Source organism: Eptatretus burgeri, chromosome 5 (genome assembly GCF_056783735.1).
Source record: "Eptatretus burgeri isolate ZD-2024b chromosome 5, Ebu_testis_v1, whole genome shotgun sequence".
Lineage (NCBI taxonomy): Eukaryota > Metazoa > Chordata > Myxini > Myxiniformes > Myxinidae > Eptatretus > Eptatretus burgeri.
The window spans coordinates 22,696,024-22,717,609 of record NC_140965.1 but is presented as its reverse complement, the minus strand read 5'-3'; the positions used below and the strand labels follow the sequence as shown (position 1 = coordinate 22,717,609).

Below are 21,586 nucleotides of genomic sequence, written 5' to 3'. Positions count from 1 at the left end.
CTCCTTTTTTCCAAGCATCTCCGTTCGGTCTTTTAGTCAGATGAGGCCTCAACCTGAATCAATATATTTTTGTTTGTTTATATATGCTTCAAAAACTTTTTTTTTTAAACTACTGAACCGAATCTAACCAAATTTTGCTTGTTGCCTAAGAGTACTCCAAGTATGGTTTCTGTCTGGGTAGCATATCTGGGGGAGGGGGTTCAGGATGGGGGAGAAGACCCTCATTCTTTCTATGTAAATGTGTATCATAGAGCGTCAACCGGTGGTATCCCGAATTACAAATCATCTTGTACTATAAAATATATAATTCACCTCGAAAGAAAGTTTTAAAAAAAACTTGATAATATGCATTGCGGTGATGTTGAAATTTGAGTGAGAATAATTCGAAATTTTCATCCGACAAACCAAAGCATCCAACACCAAGGTTTGCAGTGAAGCGGAAGTGATTTTTACTCACACCAGATATATAAAGCAGCAAGGATGGTTAATGAAGGTGAGGTTAGCTGACTTCTGAGCAGATGGAAGATGATCCTTGGGCAAATGATAGAGTGAATGGAGCAGAATGTTTGTGAAGTACAACATGGTGTCTTCTGATTGAATCCATTAACAAAGCAATGGATAAAAAAAAAAAATATATATATATATATATATATATATATATATATATATAATTCATATAATATGATGTAATGTTCCTGGATGCTTCATCGTTCTTCTCTCGGAATATGTAACACTACTTTACTTTCAGCTGCAATTTCAGCCTGATTTTGTCCTTTCTGACAAGTTTTCAACCCAAAACATATTTTTTAAAATCATCGAAACACCAATGTTTTCAAAAAAGGATGGTCATTGTTAAATTGCTCAATCTACATAAAAGAAAACATCTGTTGAGCATGACACCCACCTGGGACGAATTCCACTGCTTGACCAAGTCGCTCAGGTATTTGTATTAAACCGAAGTCCCAGTCAACGTGGCATGGAAAGATCGTTGATGCTTTTGGGTTAACCGGCGTTATGCTACCCCCTTTCCTCCCCTGGCATGTGTTAGAACGCTGCGGAGGTGCCGGGTCGCTGCGAGCCGGTATATACGGCACATTGGTCCCTCCTACAGCCCAACACGTCCACCTCCCTACTTCACACTCTATTCCATTCCACTGTATCCCATCCTTCTTTATTAAATTCCTAATCCTCCCTTTTGCTGAAATGTTATTCCATTGTATTCTCCTCCATTGTGCTTTGTTCGATTCAGGGATATTTCTCATGTCTTTGCATGTGCAACTGCACTGAAATTATTTTTTTAATTTTCCCATCAAATAACATATCCCACCTTATCCATTGCATGAAATGCCATTTCAATTCAATTTCCTCGCATCCAACAAAGCTGAAAGCATGAATTAAGTAGTTAATAATTGTATTACATGTGGAGTGAACAGATGTACTTGTATATTTCAATGAAAATGTACATTGGTCTGAGTTAGCGTCCTGTGACATGTCAATGAAATGACCCACTGTTTTTACCTTCACTATTTTGTGATTCACATAATAAAAATGTAAAACTCCCCTCTCCCCCTCTCCCAACCCATTGCAATATTTGTTTTAAATGAAACGAACAAACAACCAAGGTGAATTCCCCCACTTCTATGATGTCTCAGGTTTGGATGCAGAGAATTAGTGTATTATGCAGGTTTGTCACCCCCATGGACTGTTATGCCGTGGAGTGACATTGAGGATAAGCTCTCAAGGTGTGTAAAATACTCCAATGGCTCAGCATCTCAAACGCCTTCTGACAGTCGAGCTTCGCACTGGCTTTCTCGTGGCAGGGTTGTTCTCACTTACGGTGTTGAGGTGAAAGGTGATTCTTTGGCCCCTTAAAACCTGCTGCTTTGGGCAGATGGGGCTCATTAGCATTGGAAGGCAGCTCATCTACTCGCTGCCTTGCGGTTCAGGTTTTCATTCCAAAGGCTAAGGGTGTAACTGGGAAAAGGCAGCAATCCTTCTTCGACGAGGTGGCCTTTGCATTTGATAAACGTTGGACACCCTGGGAAAGGGGTACTACCCTACTCTGGCCTCCTGATCTGGATTATGTGAAGCAATAGTAGCAGGTGATGGTTTACCTTGCAGACAGCTGGCACATAATGCCAGTAATGGTTGCATGGCCTTCTTCTTCCACAATATTTGACTCTGTATGCAACAACAACAAAAAAAAGACGATTCGCTTATGGAGACCAATGGCTAGGACCAACCGTCTAGTCTAGATACTGCCCAGAAGAAGGAAATGGCAAACCACTCCCATAAATGCCAAGAAAACAATTATGATCAGCAGTGAAGAGATAAAGCTATATTGCTGGATGATGACCACTCTCTCCTTTCCCCAGCTCTCTGAAAGCACCCAAGTGGCTACTGGGGAAGAAAAGTGTTTTGATGAGTGAGACTGGCCATTATGACAGGACTAGATCAAACCTGCGAAAACACAAAGAATCCAGACTTCTAGTTCAAGGATTTTTCACATGTTGGTCAAATCTGCAGCTGCCAGTTCAGCCTCATTCACGCTAAGTTTTCTGAACTGGATTTGTCATCTCTTTTCTGTTATATCTTCATCCCTGTGTTGCTGTTTGTGTTTCCATCCTGTTTTCCATGTTAAATCTTATCTTGTTGTGCTGTATTTGTTGAATTCGTTTTCGAGCTGTTCAAGGCCGATTTTAACCGCACTGCGGATAGCAACTGTGAAAATTTATGTCCCTTCTTTCTCTGTGTTCCTCCTTTTGCAAATTTCTAATGAAATATTATACCTCTACCTCCTCAAAGTTATCCTATTTCCCCTCCAGCTTAAAAAAAATAAACAAATACCAGAATGTCATTTGGTAGAGCGCATACCTTCGCCAGGCTGAACAGTTCACATTTAGTATCCCACTGATTGGTCGGATCTGAATATGGATCTCAACCAAAATTGAATCGGCTTGTTCTTATCACGGAAACAACTCGTCAACCTAGTTTTGTCATAACTCGTTGCTAACTTTTTGAGATATCACGCTACACATAGTTTCTGGCCTCAATGGTGAAGAATGACTTTAAAAATTCTCGAATCCGGATCCGGATTCGGATCTTCATCAAAATCGAATAAATTCGTCCTTGTCACACACCCAACATGTCCACCAAGTTTCATCCGAATCCATCCACAAGTTTTTGAGATATCATGCAATGTCATTTATAGCCCCATCTCTCAATGGTGGAGAATCAGTTTAAAATTATATAATTCTCTTTTCCAGATTCGGATTCGGATCTTCACCTAACGGCTCTGAAAACACCATAAAACTTAATAACAAGGAGAAGGTCCCTCCTCCATATTCAGCAAAGCGACGGGGTTCAAACTCGTCTTTTTATGATGCGGCAGTGCCGAGTAAGCGATGTGACAAGGTGACATGAATGACGAGGTATGACATATGCAGTTCAGGTCAGGTCAGGTATGGGAGCATGCGCCAGAGTAGTGCGTCGCTGCATCCACTTTCTGCCGGTACTCCAGGGGCCTCCGTATGGCCATCCCCCAGGCAGATGCCTGGCCCATCCCCATCTCCTTGAGATGCTGATCAACCTGCTGCAAACAGGAGGCACGTGGCCGGCCCATTGGCCTCCTCCACTCACGAGACTCCCTCGCTGAGAGAATCTGGTGAGCAGGGTCAGCATCAGGAAAACGAGCCACATGTCCATACAGCCGCAGCTGACACTCACGGACTATGCAGGTAACAAATCTCATCCGAGTCTCTCTCACCAACTACTCATTGGACACAAAGTCCGACCAGCGATAGCCAAGGATTCTCCGAAGAGACCTGGTACCAAAATAATTAAGTCTCCATTTCAGATCCTTGGTCAGAGTCCAAGTCTCACATCCATAGAGCAAGACTGGAAGCACCAAGGACCTGAAGACTTGAACTTTCGTCCTCCTGCACAGGTACCGGCAGCGCCACACCCCATGATCGAGTGAATCCATGACTCCCCAGGCCTGACCCAGACATCTATTGACCTCTGACTCACAGCCAGCAGAGACATGAATATCACTGCCAAGGTAAGTGAATCTCTCCACAACCTCAACATCCTCACCACAAACAGGTACAGACAGGACAGCAGCATCTAAGATGTCATTGAAAGCCTGGATCTTAGTTTTGACCCAGGAAACCCGTACCCCCAGCAGCTCCGACTCCTCATTCAGCACCTCGAGGGCCCTCAAAAGGATATCTAAAGTCTCTGTAAAGATGACTGCATCATCTGCGAAATCAAGGTCAGAGATCTTGACATTCCCAAATGATGCACCACAGCATGATCTCTCCGACATCCTCCCTAGAATCCAGTCCATACAAGTGCTGAAAAGTGTGGGGGCAAGTACACACCCCTGACGAACTCCAGTAACAACTGGAAATAAGTCAGAGATGGTACCACCACACTTCACAGCACTCTCAGTACCAGAGTAGAGTTCAGACATCAGATCGATCAGTTTTGGTGGCACCCCACGAAGACCAAGAATCCTCCAGAGGACATCCTGATTCACTGTATCGAACGCTTTACAGAGATCAACATAGGTTGCAAGTAGCCCCTGCCGAAACTCTCGTCTGCGTTCGGTGAGGACCCAAAGAGCAAGGATACGGTCCTTGCATTGAACCTTGAAGAGCAAGGATACGGTCCTTGTAGTTCATTGACCTACTCTACCCCGTGCAATGTGCAGTGTTAATTCACAGGCAAAAACAAAGAAAAACTTGAAGTGCACTCGGTAGAGCGCATAGCTCCACCAGGTAATGCCTGATCCATGAGAACATATCAGACCCAATACATTTTTGAAATATCATGCTTTATATCCTCATTGGTGGCCCAATCTCTCATTGGTAAAGAATCACTTTAAAAATAAAATAAATCTCGTATCCGGATTCGGATCTTCCCCAAAATCGAATTAATTTGGCGTGGTCACCAAGTTTAGTCCAAATCCATCCACAACTTTTTGAGATATCCTGAACACAGACAGACCAATTTTGGTGAAGACAGACAGACAAACAAACAAGATGTCATACAGAGCACAATATTTGCAAAATTCATGAAACAAATTTCACCTCAAAAACAATTGGTGGTTGAATTATAAGACTAAATATGCAACTCTTCAAATTTCAAGTGAATCAGATGAAATTTGACAATTTTATAAATTCGGCCTTTGTTGACCTTTTGGCCTATGTTGACCTCCAAAATCATCGGCTGGTTGAATTCAGTGACATGAAGTATAAATCCTCTTCAAATTTCAAGTCAATCGGATGAAAATTGAGGATTTTAAAAATACTACTTTAGTTGTTGACCTTTGTACCTCAAAAATAAGATGCTTCTTCCTTATCACAAACTCTACCATGTGGTGAAGTTTCGTGGAAATTGGTTTAAAATTTGACCTGTCGGTGATAGACAGACAATCAACTAACCAATATACTTGAAAAATCTTCGATTTTGCAAGTAACAAACACACAGCAAGGGGTGAAAAATTAACCTCCTTTACCTTCGGTGGTGGAAGTAATAAAAGTGTGTGTGTGTTTGTTCAGTTCATATTCACGCCAGGTGCCTTTGCTAGTTGCTAACAATTGACGTTACAGTGGTAATTTACAGGCAAAAAAAGTTATTAAAATTGTGTGTGTGTGTGTGTGTGTGTGTGTGTGTGTGTGTGTGTGTGTGTGTGTGTGTGTGTGTGTGTGTGTGTGTGTGTGTGTGTGTGTGTGTGTGTGTGTGTGTGTACATGCGTGCATACGTGTGTGTTCATTCACCTGCATGAATCTGCGCTGCTTTACGCAGTTCACTCTGTACGCATTGCCACTGATAAACACAACAAAATATACATCCTATTCTCCTTTGTAATAACTGGTCAATAAATCAAAGTGCAAAGTGGTGTCGCGCAGTACCTACCTCAGTGTCATCTGGTGTGAATTTTCTTTTGTTGCTTGTTTTTTTTCCATGAGATCGCTTTGTTTCCCCTTTTTGTGCGATCTGCTTTCATTACCCCTGCCGAAGGAGAGGCTATTCCATTTGGGTCTGTTTGTTACTTGGCGAAAAAAAATTTTTGGCCGAGTATGTTGTTTTGCAGAATTTATTGGGTAGTCGATCCAGTCGAAAAAAACAATTAAAAAAAAAATGTGAAATTTGTTCTACCCTTATTATCAGTCTTTCCGTCGATATGTTTGTCTGTCTGTCTGTCTGTCCCTCTGTTCGGTCCAGTGCTCCGTTATTACAATGGCAATTTCGATGAAACTTGGTTGGTAGGTTCATACCATGACCTAGTTGTGTAAAAATGAGAACCGTTGCTATGGACACCACCGTTGCCGAACAACAGGGCTTTGAAATTTTTGAAAAATCATAATAAAATTTATTTTTTCGAAAATCAAAAATCGGGCCACGAGCGACTGTGGGCAGTACATTCAGCCATATTGTCAAAAAGTTCCAGCCGGATCCTATGAAAACTGTCGGAGAAGATAGATTTTGAATGAACCCTGGTCGAAAACAATAAAAAAAAATGAAGTTCGTTATATCTCAGAGACTATGAGTCAGATATACATGAAACTGGTATGGTAGGTTCATGATATGTCCGAGTTATGTGTGAGAAAGAACTGTTGCTATGGACCCCTCCGTTGCCTAGCAACGGCCAAAAAACCTCTAAATGTGGGGGTATTTTAACGAAAAGACAATCTGCAGCATTAACCCTTGAAGCGAGAATCATGAATTTTCTTGTGCTTAATCCTCAGGTTATTCCCCATCGAACAGGCCCATCGCGTCAGGTTCTGTTGGGTAGGCGACTACCCATGTCCGCCTACCGACTTGTCTGTTTGTCTGTCTGTTTGTTTGTCACACGATTTTGGCCACAGTTTTGAAGCAATCATGCTCAATATTTTTGCGTATGTATTTGACCAGCCAAAGAAAAGCAACGCTTAAATTTGGTGAAGATCCGAATCTGGATGCGTATCTGAGAATTTATTAATTGATTCTTCACCTTTGAGAGACAGGGTCAAAAACGATATGGAGCACAATATCTCAAGAGGTTATGGATGGACTCACACGAAACTTGCTTGACAGGTTGGGTGTGTGAAAAGGAATAATTGATTCAATTTTGGTGAAGATCTGGATCCAGATATGAGATTTATGTAATTTTTAAGTGATTCTTCACCATTGAGAGATTGGACTAAAAATGATATTGCATGATATTTCAAAAAGTTGTTGGATTAAACTTGATGGACATGTTGGGCATGTGACAAGGATGAATTGATTGGATTTTTATGAATATCCAAATTCAGATCTGGATCCGAAAGTTTTTCAAGTGATTCTTCACCATTGAGAGATGGGGCCAAAAACTATGTATCACATGAGATCTCAAAAAGTTGTGGACAAGTTATGACAAAACTAGGTGGACAAGAACAAACAAGTTGGTTAGGTGACAAGAACAAGCCGATTCGATTTTGGTTAAGGTCTGGATTCAGTGGCATACAAAATGTAAACTATTCAGCTTGGTGGTAGTATGTTCTCTACCGAGTGCTGTTCCATTTCACCAAGTATCACTCTATGAGTGATTTTTCATTTGTTTGTCTGTCTGCTTGTCTGCACAAAACTTTCATGTTTTTCTCCACAACCGCTTGTCAGATTGAGGCCATTCTACTATTGGGGAAACTGCTTATGTGGCATGTTATAATGATAATTATGACATCATAGGTCACGTCGTGTGGCAGCCATGTTGGAAAAATTGAAAAACTTTGGACCTCTGTATCTCTAAAACCGCAAGGAAAAAATTCAAACTTGGCAGCAAGTACTCCTCATGGCAATTGAGTGTGATAGTTTATGACGTCATTGGTGCCTTCATTATGATGTCATAATTGCATATGTTGAACGCAAGATCTGATCAGTATGAAAATTTTTGAGGGTCATCTTGGATAAAATGGTCCACAATTTTTTTTTTTGAAAACGTCATCAGTCACGTGATTCGGCAGCCATATTGTTTTTTTGTTTTTTTTAACCTTCAAAAATCTTCTCTGAAATGGCTGAACAGATCAAGGCGAAACTTTACACATATGACAGCCTATCCATGAGGAACAAAAGGTTCACACATATGACATGATAGGTCATATGGTTTGCCAGCCATATTGGATCTACCCAAAAGCATATAAATATCTTCTTCTCCAGAATGGCTGGACAGATCGATGAGAAACTTCACAGAAATGGTACCCATGGCATGCGTGTACAAAGTTGTTTAGGAATAATTTATGTCAAATGGTTTGACTACCATATTGGATTTAAAGAAAATATTAAGTTATGTTTTCTCTGGAACCACTTAATCAATCGACATGAAACTTCACAATTGTGATCTAGTAGTGATGGAGAAGGAATACATGTTTTAAATTTCAACTTGATCGGACACATGGTCTGACAGCCAGAATTATTTAATTTTTTGATCTAGGTTTTTTATTTTAATAAGGCTCATTTGGCTGTGCTTGGATGGGTTTGAGGGTAGAGGAGTAGCAGCTGAAATGCCAATCCTATCCACGTTCCTCCTGATGACTTCATCTTTTATTTTTGCTTCTTTGGGTTCCTTATTATTACTCCCAACAAAAAGGACTGTACCTATTTGGTCTTCCATTTGATCTGAATTGAATTTATTTTCATCACATTTTGAATTCAATTGAATAATAATCATAATAAATGTCATGGGTCAGGGTCAGGTGTCCGATCAAAGCGGGGATGCATTAAAGCAGGATGTCTTGGTACCCGGTCATCACTGCCAGCAGTTATAAAGTGGTAGTTCTAGTTCTGCCTCTTTTTGATTATGTAACACACCAGTATACAAACGTCACACAAAATACATCACACAAAACTACACAAACAAGGCCTGGCGAGTGTCTGCAATCCCTAGTTGCTCTTTTTCCTGTTTAGGATGTTATTTCAGGATGGAGGAGGGTAGTGTGGGTGGAGGGAGGTAGGAGAGCAAGGGCTGGGTCGGAGGGAGGAGCGAGGGGAGGGAGGAGCGAGGGGAGGGAGGAGAAAGGATGAGAAGGAGGGGTAGGGTGGGCATCCGGAGGGAGGGAGTTCCAGTGTTTCCCGGCAATGCCGGTACCTTTGCTAGTTGATAAAAATTGATCGATAAAAATGTAAGCATTGTTCTTGTTGTTGAAGTAACAATTAGTACACCAGTAGGTGATACAAATAAGATCGAGAGAAAAATGAACCGTACTAAAAAGTCTCCTCTCATGTAGCTATTTTGTCTCTTCTTGAAAGATCAGTGAACAAACCCTTAAATCAGATTCTGTGATCAGTAGAAGATGCTTTGGGATGATTGGAGTACCTTTGTGAAAACACGAGCTTTGCTCTGCCCTGGGATTATTATGCCTCAACAGGCCTCAAAAGCCAGGTAACAATTGAGGATTCTCTACCATGACAAACACTTTATTAACACCTGGTTACATTCCTTTCTGTGCAAGGAGTATGCCGCTTTCAATTACCATCAAATATATTAATTATATCCACATCTTTTCATATCAATGGACTTGGTCATTAGACAACATGAGGAAATACGTATCGTTTTGGAGCCATAATATTTATTTATTACATGTTGGAGAAGGATTCAATTATGAATTTATCCCACTGGTTGAATCACTGCTGAGGCATGGCTGTGCTGCTGAAGGCAGGCATGCTAGTGATAACTTGCATCGTTTTAGGAAAAGACATCATGCAATCTTTAATGTCTACCAGCAGCAGCTAATGCTCGCAGACGGTTACTCAGCTGGTTGTTGCATCTCATGCATGGCATCCACACTGTGAGATGAGCCCAATTATGTATTTTTATATAAAAATGAATTATACACTCATTACAAAAAACTTCCAAAATGAAAGGTTTTTAATTTTTCATTTTCATGACAGGTTCTGACATCTTGACACAAGTTTCACAGTTTATATATTTATATACAGATATCGAGGCTTGTGAAAGAATACAATAACAGGAGGATAAGGGTCAACAGACACAAAATGAGGCGAAGGGAAAATACTTTAGAACATACGGATGTTTTACAGCCCACTCGGGGAAAATGTGGTATCCCCATCACTGGGCCACACAATTGCAAGGCAAGTAAGACAGAGCATTGAACAACGTAGAACCTAGTTGGGTCGATTATATTTGAAATACAAAATTTATAACCCCATGTCATTATTGCAAAATGCTCCACCCAGCTATAAACTGTCATCCTGCAGGATCAATGTGTGTGCATCTTCCTTCAGATGGGTGTTAACCTGGTTGGCCCGTCTTGCTCGCAATAGTTAGTGAACGTTAAAGATCCCACAGTGTCCCTCACAAAAAGTAGGCAAGCTTTCGCCGGCATCCTGAACAAATTACAAATTCCTGTTCTAACTTTTAGGGGGCGCTGCATTAGAAGCACAGCCACACTCTGAGAAATCATGCGAACACAGTTCGTATCAATTGCTTATGATGAATGACAACACTCAACAAGATGACACATTAAAGCTTCTTACATACTTAATTATTCACTATCACAAACCAAGGGTTTTTTTGCATACAGAGTCGAGGCTCGTGGAGGAGATGGAACACAGAACGGATCATGATGAAACAGAACAGAAGTAACAGTAGAAAGAGGGGAGGGACACCGACAGCAGGGTTGAGGGATAAATAGAGGGAGATTTGGTTTCTTGCACAGTGATAATTGGCAATGATGAATTAAACATATTTGAATTGAAAATGTTTTAAATTAATGTTTTTGATTTATTGATGTACATAAATTGTTCATAAATTATTTTAAATAAAAATCTAATAATTGTGTACATAAAACATTTTAAATAAAAATCCAATAAATGTGTACATAAATCATTTTAAATAAAAATCTAATAAATTTGTAGATACATTGTTTTAAAAAAAAATCCAATAATTGTGTACATAAATTGTTTTAAATAAAAATCCAATAATTGTGCACATAAATCATTTTAAATTAAAAATATAATAATTGTGTGCATAAATTGTTTTAAATAAAAATGTAATAATTTTGTACATAACTCATTTTAAATAAAAATCTAATAATTGTGTGCATAAATTGTTTTAAATAAAAATCTAATAATTGTGAACATTAATCATTTTCAATAAACATCTCATAATAGTGTGCATAAATTCTTTGAAATAAAAAAACAATAATTGTAAACATAAATCATTTTAAATAAAAATCTAATTATTGTGTGCATAAATGGTTTTAAATAAAAATCTAATAACTGTGCACATAAATCCTTTAAAATAAGAATCTAATCATTGTGTGCATAAATTGTTTTAAATAAAAATCAAATAATTGTTGACATAAATAGTTTTAAATAAAAATCTAACAATTGTGTACATAAATCATTTTATATAAAAATCCAATAATTGTGTGCATAAATTGTTTAAAATAAAAATCTAATAATTGTGTACATAAATCATTTTAAATAAAAATCTAATAATTGTGCACATAATTTGTTTGAAATGAAAAACAATAATTGTGAACATAAATCATTTTAAATAAAAATCAAATAATTGTGTGCATAAATTGTTTTAAATAAAAATCTAATAATTGTGTACATAAATCATTTTAAATAAAAATCCAATAATTGTGCACATAAATCATTTTAAATAAAAATCTAATAACTGTGTACATAAATCATTTTAAATAAAAATCTAATAATTGTGTACATAAATTGTTTAAATAAAAATCAACTAATTGTTTACATAAATCATTTTAAATAAAAATCTAATCAATGTGTGCATCAATTGTGTTAAATAAAAATCTACTAATTGTGTAGATAAAATCATTTAAAATAAAAATCTAACAATTGTGTGCATAAATTGTTTTAAATCACAATCTAATAAGTGTGTGCATAAATTGTTTAAAATAAAAATAATATCCAAGGCTTCATCCTTGATGTGGCCCCTTTACTATTAAAAAAAAATAATGCACCAATGCATGCCAAGAGCAGAACTAATGTTTTTTAACTATTGTATCTGGTTCACAGTGATAATTTGCAAAACTTAATGAAACCTATTTGAATTGAAAATGTTTCAAATCAATGTTTTCGATTTAATGATGTGCATAAATTGTGCATAAATTGTTTTAAATGAAAATCCACCAATTGTGTACATAAATTGTTTTAAATATATATTTAATAAATGTGTGCGTAAATTGTTTTAAATCACAATTTGATAAGTGTGTGCATAAATTGTTTTAAAACAAATAATATCCAAGGCTTCATCATTGATTTGTCCCATACATCCATCCATTGGGACCATTCTCTGTGCAGAGCATTGGTGCTGCATCAGCAGTCTGTTGGGCTATTGGGCACAATCCTGGATGGGTCACCTCTCCAACACAGGATACCAGCAAGCTGGCACTCATTTTGCCAACCTCAAAAGGATGACAGGCAGAGTCAACACCACCTGGTTTTAATTCAACAGCCAAGGGGGATTTGAACTCATGATCTAAGGATCCCAAGCCCACCAACCGAACCATGAAGCCAACGCCAGGCATGATGTGTCCCCTTTACTATTAAAAAAAAATATATATTCAAGCACCAATGCATGCCGAGAGCAGAACCTTTCTTTAACTATTGTATCTGGTTCACAGTGATAATTTGCAATACTTAATTAAATCTATTTGAATTGAAAATGTTTTAAATCAATGTTTTCTATTTAATGATGTGCATAAATTGTTCATAAATTGTTTTAAATAATAATCTAACAATTGTGTACATAAATTTTTAACAAAAAACTATAAATGGTGTACATAAATTGTTTTTAACAAAAATCTAAAAAATGTGTGCATAAATTGTTTTATGTAAAAATCCAACAATTGTGTGTATAAATGTATAAATTGTTGAAAATAAAAATAATATCCAAGGCTTCATCCTTGATATGTCCCCTTTACTATATATATATATATATATATATATATATATATATATATATATATATATATATATATATATATATATATATATATATATATATATATATATATATATATATATATATATATATATATATATATATATATATATATATATATATATATATATATATAGCCTGGTGTTGGTGCAGTGGTTAGGGCAGTGGCTTGGGATCCAAAAGGTCCTGAGTTCAAGCCCCGTTGGGACACTGATTTAATACACCAGGAGGTTGACTCAGCCTGTCATCCTTCCGAGGTCGGCGAAATGAGTACCAGTGTACTGGGCCGGTGTATACCCCGGTTAAAATAGGTGTACCATATCCCTGTGTCGTAAGAGGCGACCAGGGTTGCGTCAGGAAGGGCATCCGGCGTAAAACATGTGCCAAATCACTATGCGGATCATACGGATGATCCACTGTAGCGACCCCTAACGGGAGCAGCCGAAAGAAGAAGATATATATGTATATATATATATATATGTATATATATATATATATATATGTATATATATATATGTATATATATATATGTATATATATATATGTATATATATATATATATATATATATATATATATATATATATATATATATATATATATATATATATATATATATATATATATATATATATATATATATATATATATATATATATATATATATATATATATATATACATACATTTATTCTTCTTCTTCTTTCGGCTGCTCCCGTTAGTGGTCGCCACAGCGTATCAACCGTCTCCATTTCGCTCTATCCTCCACATCTTCCATTGACACTCCAACTTCCCGCATGTCCACCCTCACCATATCCATGAACCTCTTCTTTGGCCTTCCTCTTCTCCTCCTGCCTGGTGGCTCCATCCTCAGCATCCTTCTCCCAATATACTCCGCTTCCCTCCTGTGCACATGTCCAAACCATCTCAATCTCGCCTCTCTCACTTTGTCTCCAAACCGTCCGACCTGTGCTGTCCCTCTAATATACTCATTCCTTATCCTGTCAATCCTCGTCACTCCCAACGAGAATCGCAGCATCTTTAACTCTGCCACCTCCAGCTCCGCTTCCTGTCTTTTTCTTAGTGCCACCACCTCCAAACCATTCAACATAGCTGGTCTCACTACCGTCTTATATACTTTCCCCTTCACTCTTGCAGCTACCCTTCTGTCACAAATCACTCCTGCAACTCTTCTCCACCCACTCCATCCTGCCTGCACTCTCTTTTTCACTTCTCTACCACACTCTCCGTTACTTTGGACAGTTGATCCCAAGTATTTAAACCCATCCACCTTCCCCACCTCAACTCCTTGCAACCGCACCATACCACCACCCTCCCTCTCATTTACGCACATGTACTCAGTCTTACTTCTGCTGACTATCATTCCCCTTTTCTCCAGTGCGTACCTCCACCTCTCGAGGCTTGCCTCAGTCTGCTCCCTACTCTCTCTACAGATCATGATGTCATCCGCGAACATCATAGTCCAATACATATATATATATATATATATATATATATATATATATATATATATATATATATATATATATATATATATATATTTTGAAGCATCAATGAATGCCGAGAGCCGAACTCAATTAATTTTCAATAATAACCACTACATTTTGCTTGACCAATGTGACATTAACAGCCAGGGTCAGTGCTGACTCTCATGCATGATAAATATCACCAAAGAAAATAGTACAACCAAAAGCAGAAAGTAGGACAATGCAACCTTGGAAATCCAAACCCACCGGGACAAGTTGATAGTGAGGAGCAAACAAGGTTATATCTGTCATGGTTTTGCCTTGTGCTCCGAGACCTAAATGGTTATCCCATTGTGAGCAATGTGGATGCAAAGATATTAAATGAAATGGTTTGATTTGAATATTGACTTCAAAAAGGGGGAAAAAAGAACATGAAAAGGAATGATTATAATTATCATGAAACCGCATTTTTAACCTCATTCTCCAAATTGGAACATTAAATAATTCTATGAGGAAGCCAGGAAAAGGAATGTGTCATTTGTAAAAGCACTTTCTTATGTTTGACCTCCATTTCAGAACAAAAACAAGCATTGACAATAACAAAACACGTTTTTCAGTATCAGTTTGTATAGCAAGAATATCTGAAGATTCACTTATAAAATACACATCTGTTGATGATTCAATAATTATTATGCTCTGCTGGTTGCATCAGTCACTTGAAGAAAGGGTCTTGACACGTTTAAGTTATTTTAGTTTTCCGTAGGATGGTGATCCTTGGCGAGTGTGGACACATGACTGATTTAGAGTGTTTGAGGTCAACTCTCAACGCAATCATGTTCAGGCAGGTCAGGTCAGGTATGGAGCATACGCCAGGGCAGCGCATCACTGCATCCACTTTCTGCCGATACTCCAGGGGCCTCCGTCTGGCCATCCCCCCAGGCGGATACCTGGCCCATCCCCATCGCCTCGAGATGCTGATCAACCTGCTGCAACCACGAGGCACATGGTCAGCCCATTGGCCTCCTCCACTCATGATAATCCCTCCCTCGCTGAGAGAATCTGGTGAGCAGGATCAGCGTCAGGAAAACGAGCCACATGTCCATACAGCTGCACCACCGGGCAGTTGAATGGTGGAGGGGGTTTAGGTTAGGAGGATAGCATGAGGGGAGGTAAGGGAAGGCAGCATGACAAGAGGGGAAAGCAGTGTGAGGGGAGGGGAAGACTGTGTGCAGGAAGGGGAAGCAGCAGGTGGGAAGGGGAGGCAGTGAGTGAAGGAGAGGCAGCATGAGGGGGTGAAAGGCTGTGTGAGGAATTTACACGATTTTCCCAAAAATTGACGGTCAGTCAGTTTGACAAGCTTACAGTCACATGATCAACATCGTCTCCATAATTTAACATCACTACTCTGTCCTAATATTGTCACCCAAATTTTGTAGCATTCTGACTGGTGGGTCGAGAAAAGACGATTTTGGAAGGAATTTGTGCGACTGCCATTTTGACACACTTCTGATCATGTGATCGCCATGGTCTCTGCAATATAACATTATGACTCTTTCCTAATGATATAACCTAAATTTGGAAACATGCTGACTGATGGGTCTGGAGAAGAAGACTTTTGAAGGAATTTGTGCAATTTTCCCAAAAATTGACTAAATTGGCCATTTTAACACACTTCCGGTCATGGGATTAGCATGACCTTCGCAATTTAACATTTTTGACTGGTGGGTCTGGAGAAGACGATTTTTGAATAAATTTACTATGTCGACCATTTTTACCTCCTTAAAGTCAATTGACTGGAACGAGGTTTGCAATCACTGTTGCCAGTCAGGAGAGGAACGTCGCTGCCAAATTTCAGCTGGATCGGCCCAGTGGTTTGGCCGAAGAAGTTGAAAAGGAGACCAACAGACGGTGCGCGATGATAATGTAAATTCCAGATAAGCTAAAAATTCAAACCCATGCTTTGTACCTGGCAAAGGCCTGCATGCATGCATGCCCCAACCTCTACGCATTCCTCCAACCTGCTCACATGCAGGCACGCACAAACCCCACCACGTCCAACCTCCATATGTGGTGTCTACGTCCCTCTTTGCTTTCATCCACTGCCAACTATTAATATTGTTGCCGGCCGGGGGGTCGGGCGAGAAGACCACTAGGTGGGGGAAGCTATCTCTGACCCCACTAGACTCCCCAGAATCGTAGGCCGTCACCCATGGCTAATCCCGTGACACGGCGGGTCGCTTAACCGATCGTGGACGCCAATAACTCAACCGCGTGACCTAGGGTCCTCCCGTCTATGGGTTAATCGGGTTACCTCATTTATCACGTGGTTTAATTACCGGGGAACACACCCTCGGTACACCTTGCCCGAACCGGATCACTCGACCGGACCGGATGCAGCCAAGGGAGACTGCCAAGGGCGTACCAGCTAAAAGGAATGGATCGTTGGGAATAAAGTCCCAGCTAAGGGCCCTGTCACACCTTGACGTTTTAGCCAGCGTATGCCGACATATGAAAAAATTGGCGAATAAGCTGGCACACATCGAATACGTTATGGGTAAGTTTTGTATACGTTAAGAGCACGCTGAAGCACGCTGGCATACGTCGTAGTACGACAAGCTCGTCGACGAATTTTAAGCATGCTCAAAATTTTTCGACGTATGCCAGCGTATGACTCATACGTTCTGCATACGCTGGCCATAAGTTGTAGGCACATTATGCGATCGTTGACACACGTCGACACATGTTACTTGTAAGTTACTCATAAGTCGAAACACGTCGAGGTAATGTTTAGCGTACCCGAAACTTATTTCTAACCTATGAGTAACGTGCTTTGAACCTATGTGTAACGTATCTCCAATGCATATTGACGTATGTAGATGTATTTGACGTCTTTCGGACAACCACAGAACTTATTGAACGTGTTTATAACTTACAGCTACCGTATAATGGCGTATTGGCAGCGTTTAGGGGAATTGGTATATAAAAATGGGCTTCACAGGAGGAACCCATCAGTGTTCCAGACTCCATGGTTTTTTTTTGTTTGTTTGTTTTTTCTTCGGCATGACGGTGATGTTGACACTTCGATTTCTAGTGCTGTTATGATTTAAATCGTTGAGCGGCAGCCTTTTAATAGGCTATGCCACATCATCGTCGGCGATACGCTGCCACGCTATGCATAAGTTAGACTATCGTTGGGCATAGGTTGTGAACGCTGACAACACGCAAAGCATTCGTTAGTATAAGTTATCTATAAGTTATCGAAACGTTCTGTATACGTTACTAATAAGTTATGCATACGTCCAACTCGTTATAAATACACCCAAAACTGAAAAAAACATCAATAGTTCAGCGTACGCCAGCGTTTTACATACATTTTGATACGTTGCCATACACTGGCTAAAACGTCAAGGTGTGACAGGGCCCTAAGCTAGGATTCGGACCATGCTGGATCAATGGAAGAAACCAAAAAGACGAGCTGGGAACATTCCTAATAATTATTTATTTACAGTCAACTTACAAAAGGGGACAGAGCAGACTTAACGCCAAAATAATAACAATAATAATGATAATGATCTTCTGCAGTCTTACTTAAGCAGACAGGCACCAGCACGAACACACACACACACACACACACACACACACACACACACACACACACACACACACACACACACACACACACACACACACACACACACACACACACACACACACACACAGAAAACCCGATGAAGAGGAAGTTTTGCAACCAGGAAGGGAGGGGATTTGAGGCTATGATCACGGTACCTTTGTGCCCGATAGCACGACACGCCACCAATACGTTTTGGGGGGGGGGGGGGGGGGTGCTCCATGGTGCGGTACCCGACAGTGGGCGCGTTGTCTCTGGCTTCAGCCGCATGTGTGGAGACCGTGTTCGTGAAAAGAGGAGCTTGAGTCGAGAAGGGGCGGACTCCAGAGTGCGAGGATGGAGTGGTAGGCAGGACCGGGTAGGCGGGTGTGTTCAACTTCGTGGGCAGAGACGAGGAGGCAGAGTCCAGGCAGCAGGAGGCGGGTTGTGGCGGTGTTGATGAGGGCGAGGCAAGAGCGGGAGAGAGGCGGAGAAAGAGCAAGAGCAGTAAGAGACAAGAGGCAAGAGCGGCAAGAGCAGAGGCAAGATAGAGGTGGAGGCACTGCCCTGACCTTTACAGGACCCGCAGCTCGGGGGGGGAGGGGCCATGCCGAATTGAAACGTTATCACCGGAATCGGGTGCTCCGATTGGCCCCGACCCCTCACGTGACCTGCCAACTTTGACCGGAAACCACCTCACTTCGATTCTGACAAGGCCATCCCAGACAGTGGAAATATTCCGCTCCAACCCCAAGAGATGACATAAATCGCCCACACCGAAATTGGCACGCGAATCGTCCTACAAAAACCCCCAGGCCATGTCCGGGCGACTGGTCGAGCGTCCCGCATGCCCGCTCAGGCGTTCGACCAGCATCGATCAATGAGCTTGCTCTGCGCTCGCCAACGTGGCCTGCACTGTGCATTCCCCGGCTCGATTGCAGCTTCGCAAGCCGTAGTGACGAGAAGACGTTCACCATCCGTGGAGAATCTGCTGCTGCCAGCGAGGGCTGAGGGTACACCGCCATGGATAAATCCATGCACGTTTCACGAGCGGCATACATGTCTGGCTTCAAGCACATTCCATACAGTGCGCGCGGTTCGGCCATTATGCACATGGCCATTACACAGTGCTTGCGTTCACACGATTCCGCTAGCGTGTGCGCGGGGCGAACACCAATATGTCGGATATTGAGGTTGAAAAGGAGCAAGCCGCTTCTACTCCGCACACTCGTATCCCGCCCAACATGGCGTAGAGTCGTCTTTATCGGCCTCCGTACGCATTTCGTGCAGCGTAGGAGTCGTACTGGATGTTTCCTGTGTTGTGAAAAACACCATTCGTGCAACCTCTTAAGAGTTATTCATTCGCATGCATTTTTAATGCAACCGGCAATCCTCCCCAGATCATCGGAAGCTCGAGTCGATAATCCCGCACTGCCAAGCGCACTACATACCTCGCCGCACATGCCGGGTTTCGGCTCGCCCAGGAACGAGGGCTCTTTGCAGCAGTTTCCTCACACCACGCCACACACGCTGGCCTTCATGAGGCCCTACCTTACAGCGAAGGCGCACGTGGCTGATTTACCTCAGGAATAATCAAACGAAAAGAAGAGTGGGGACGAAATGAAGGAGAAAATTATTTCAGCAACCCTCGCTATTAGATCATCGCAACGTACTCTCTTGTTGTCCCGCTAAACAAAAGGAAAAGGACTATCTACACGTATATCAATGGAATAACTGCCTTGGGACACCTATCTGTTGTATGCATGCGGTTCCAAGAACCGCAACAATACATTGCATTAACTATTAGTATATTCACATTAATATTTTGTCATGAAAGCAAATCGCACACAATAGTAAAAATAAAACTGCATACATAATTCCCGAAAAAAAGGACCCCTTTCGACTCGATCGTCATGGATTGTAAAAGCAGGTTAGAGAGCATGGTATTGTGCGAAATGAAGTTCCACTTTATGCACATTCCTTAACACTCGGAAGACTGGAAAATTTTCAGCAGTCATTTTTACTGTTACATCTTTATTTTAAAGTTTTTAATATTTATATCATATATTTATCATACAATTAATATTTGAAGTTAAATGAAATTTTGATATCAACCTGAAACTTTTATTTGGATCACACATCAAAGCAATGAAACAATGTGCAATAAGAATGCAGAGATGAAAACTTTGAGTGACTGTTGCTCCTGATCCAGGTGAGCTTCAGGACGTGACTTCAGGACATGCCATCCTATTTTTTTCTTTTGGGCAGAGTCCAAACCAACCGACATGTGCAGAGAACTAAGAATGCACACATTCTTCCGAGGCTTGCACTTTTAAGTTGTCAAGATAGCACAGTCACGGTATTTCATAACTGTACTGATATACTGTGGTATGGTCAGGTTTTTTTGTTGATGGTGGAAGCTCTCTTCTGATTTTGTTGATTACTTCAATAAGACTCGTCCATTTTTTTTCAGTTAATTTGCAAATGGCAGGGACGTGAAAAAATTGCCTGTTGTCACATTTCTTCCTTTCCCCAAGGATGGGGTGGAAAGTTGAAGCATAACACTGTCTGACAGTCTTTGACTAGTTTGGAAAGTTGAAGCACAACACTCTCTGATAGTCTTTGACTCGTTGGGTGAGTTTCATCTTTTCCATGATAGGGGACGCCATTCAAAATGTACTTTGACTTGACATCCACCGCCATGCAAAATTTTATGCCAAATTTGTCAGGTTTGTTTGCCATGTACTGCGTAAAACGACAACTTGCTTTTGTCAGAAACAGCTGCTCATCAACTGTGATGTTCTCGCCAGAATGGTAGCCAGAAATGAGTAAACCCATTGCAAATCTCGATGCTGTCGTCCCTTGGTGAAGTGAATGGCATATCATGATCTCCTATATTTGGTGCAGGAAAAGATGCAGATACAGCAGCTGGCATTCTTAAGGAGTCAATATCCTTGCTGAAATCATCATTTTTGGGTTTGAAGTCTTTTCATTTGGGTCGCTCTTCTTTCCCACTTTCTTCACTTTCCCTTGCAGATCTCTCTGATTCACATGTCTAGGATTCGTCACTTTGCTGAGCACATGTATTCCCTTCATCAGAATTGTCATTTGGCAAAGACGTCAGTACGTCAATCACTCGTTCAACAGTTACTTTATTTAGTTGAGCCATATCTTTCTGCTTCTAATCGGTTTGGTCTGGAATGCAAATGAACACTATTACAATTCAATTTATCTGCAAATAGTTGCTTGTAATAGATCTAAAGTTATGAAGCAGTTATCTTACAGGGAATATCTGGACTCAAAGAGCCTCATGTAAAAGGTCTCGTTTGAAGCCTCGTGGTCTATTTGAACACGTGGTCCTCCAGGAAAGTCTCATGCAAAGGGAAGTTGACATCAGCAGTTGTGTTGTTGTTGGCATCGTTATTATCCCCCACCAACCAACGAAGTTGGTACACATATCAAGCAAGTGGTGAACTGGTGCCTTTTGATATTTTCCAATTGATAGGTCACATGGTTTGGCAGGCATGTTGGAT

At 40.5% G+C, this 21,586-nt stretch overlaps 1 protein-coding gene across 2 annotated transcripts in view; it reads right to left on the bottom strand.

Annotated features, from left to right (window-relative positions):
• Positions 1-21,586, bottom strand: part of LOC147026054 (kelch-like protein 29) — a 162,081-nt gene that overhangs the window by 122,999 nt on the left and 17,496 nt on the right. The window contains exon 1 of one of the 2 annotated variants that reach the window (XM_085881056.1): positions 905-1,045. The exons of the other annotated variant lie outside the window; for it this stretch is intronic. The gene's annotated coding sequence lies outside the window, so the exon portion shown is untranslated. Of the gene's footprint in view, positions 1-904; positions 1,046-21,586 lie in introns of those variants that run through there. 2 annotated transcript variants of the gene reach the window in all.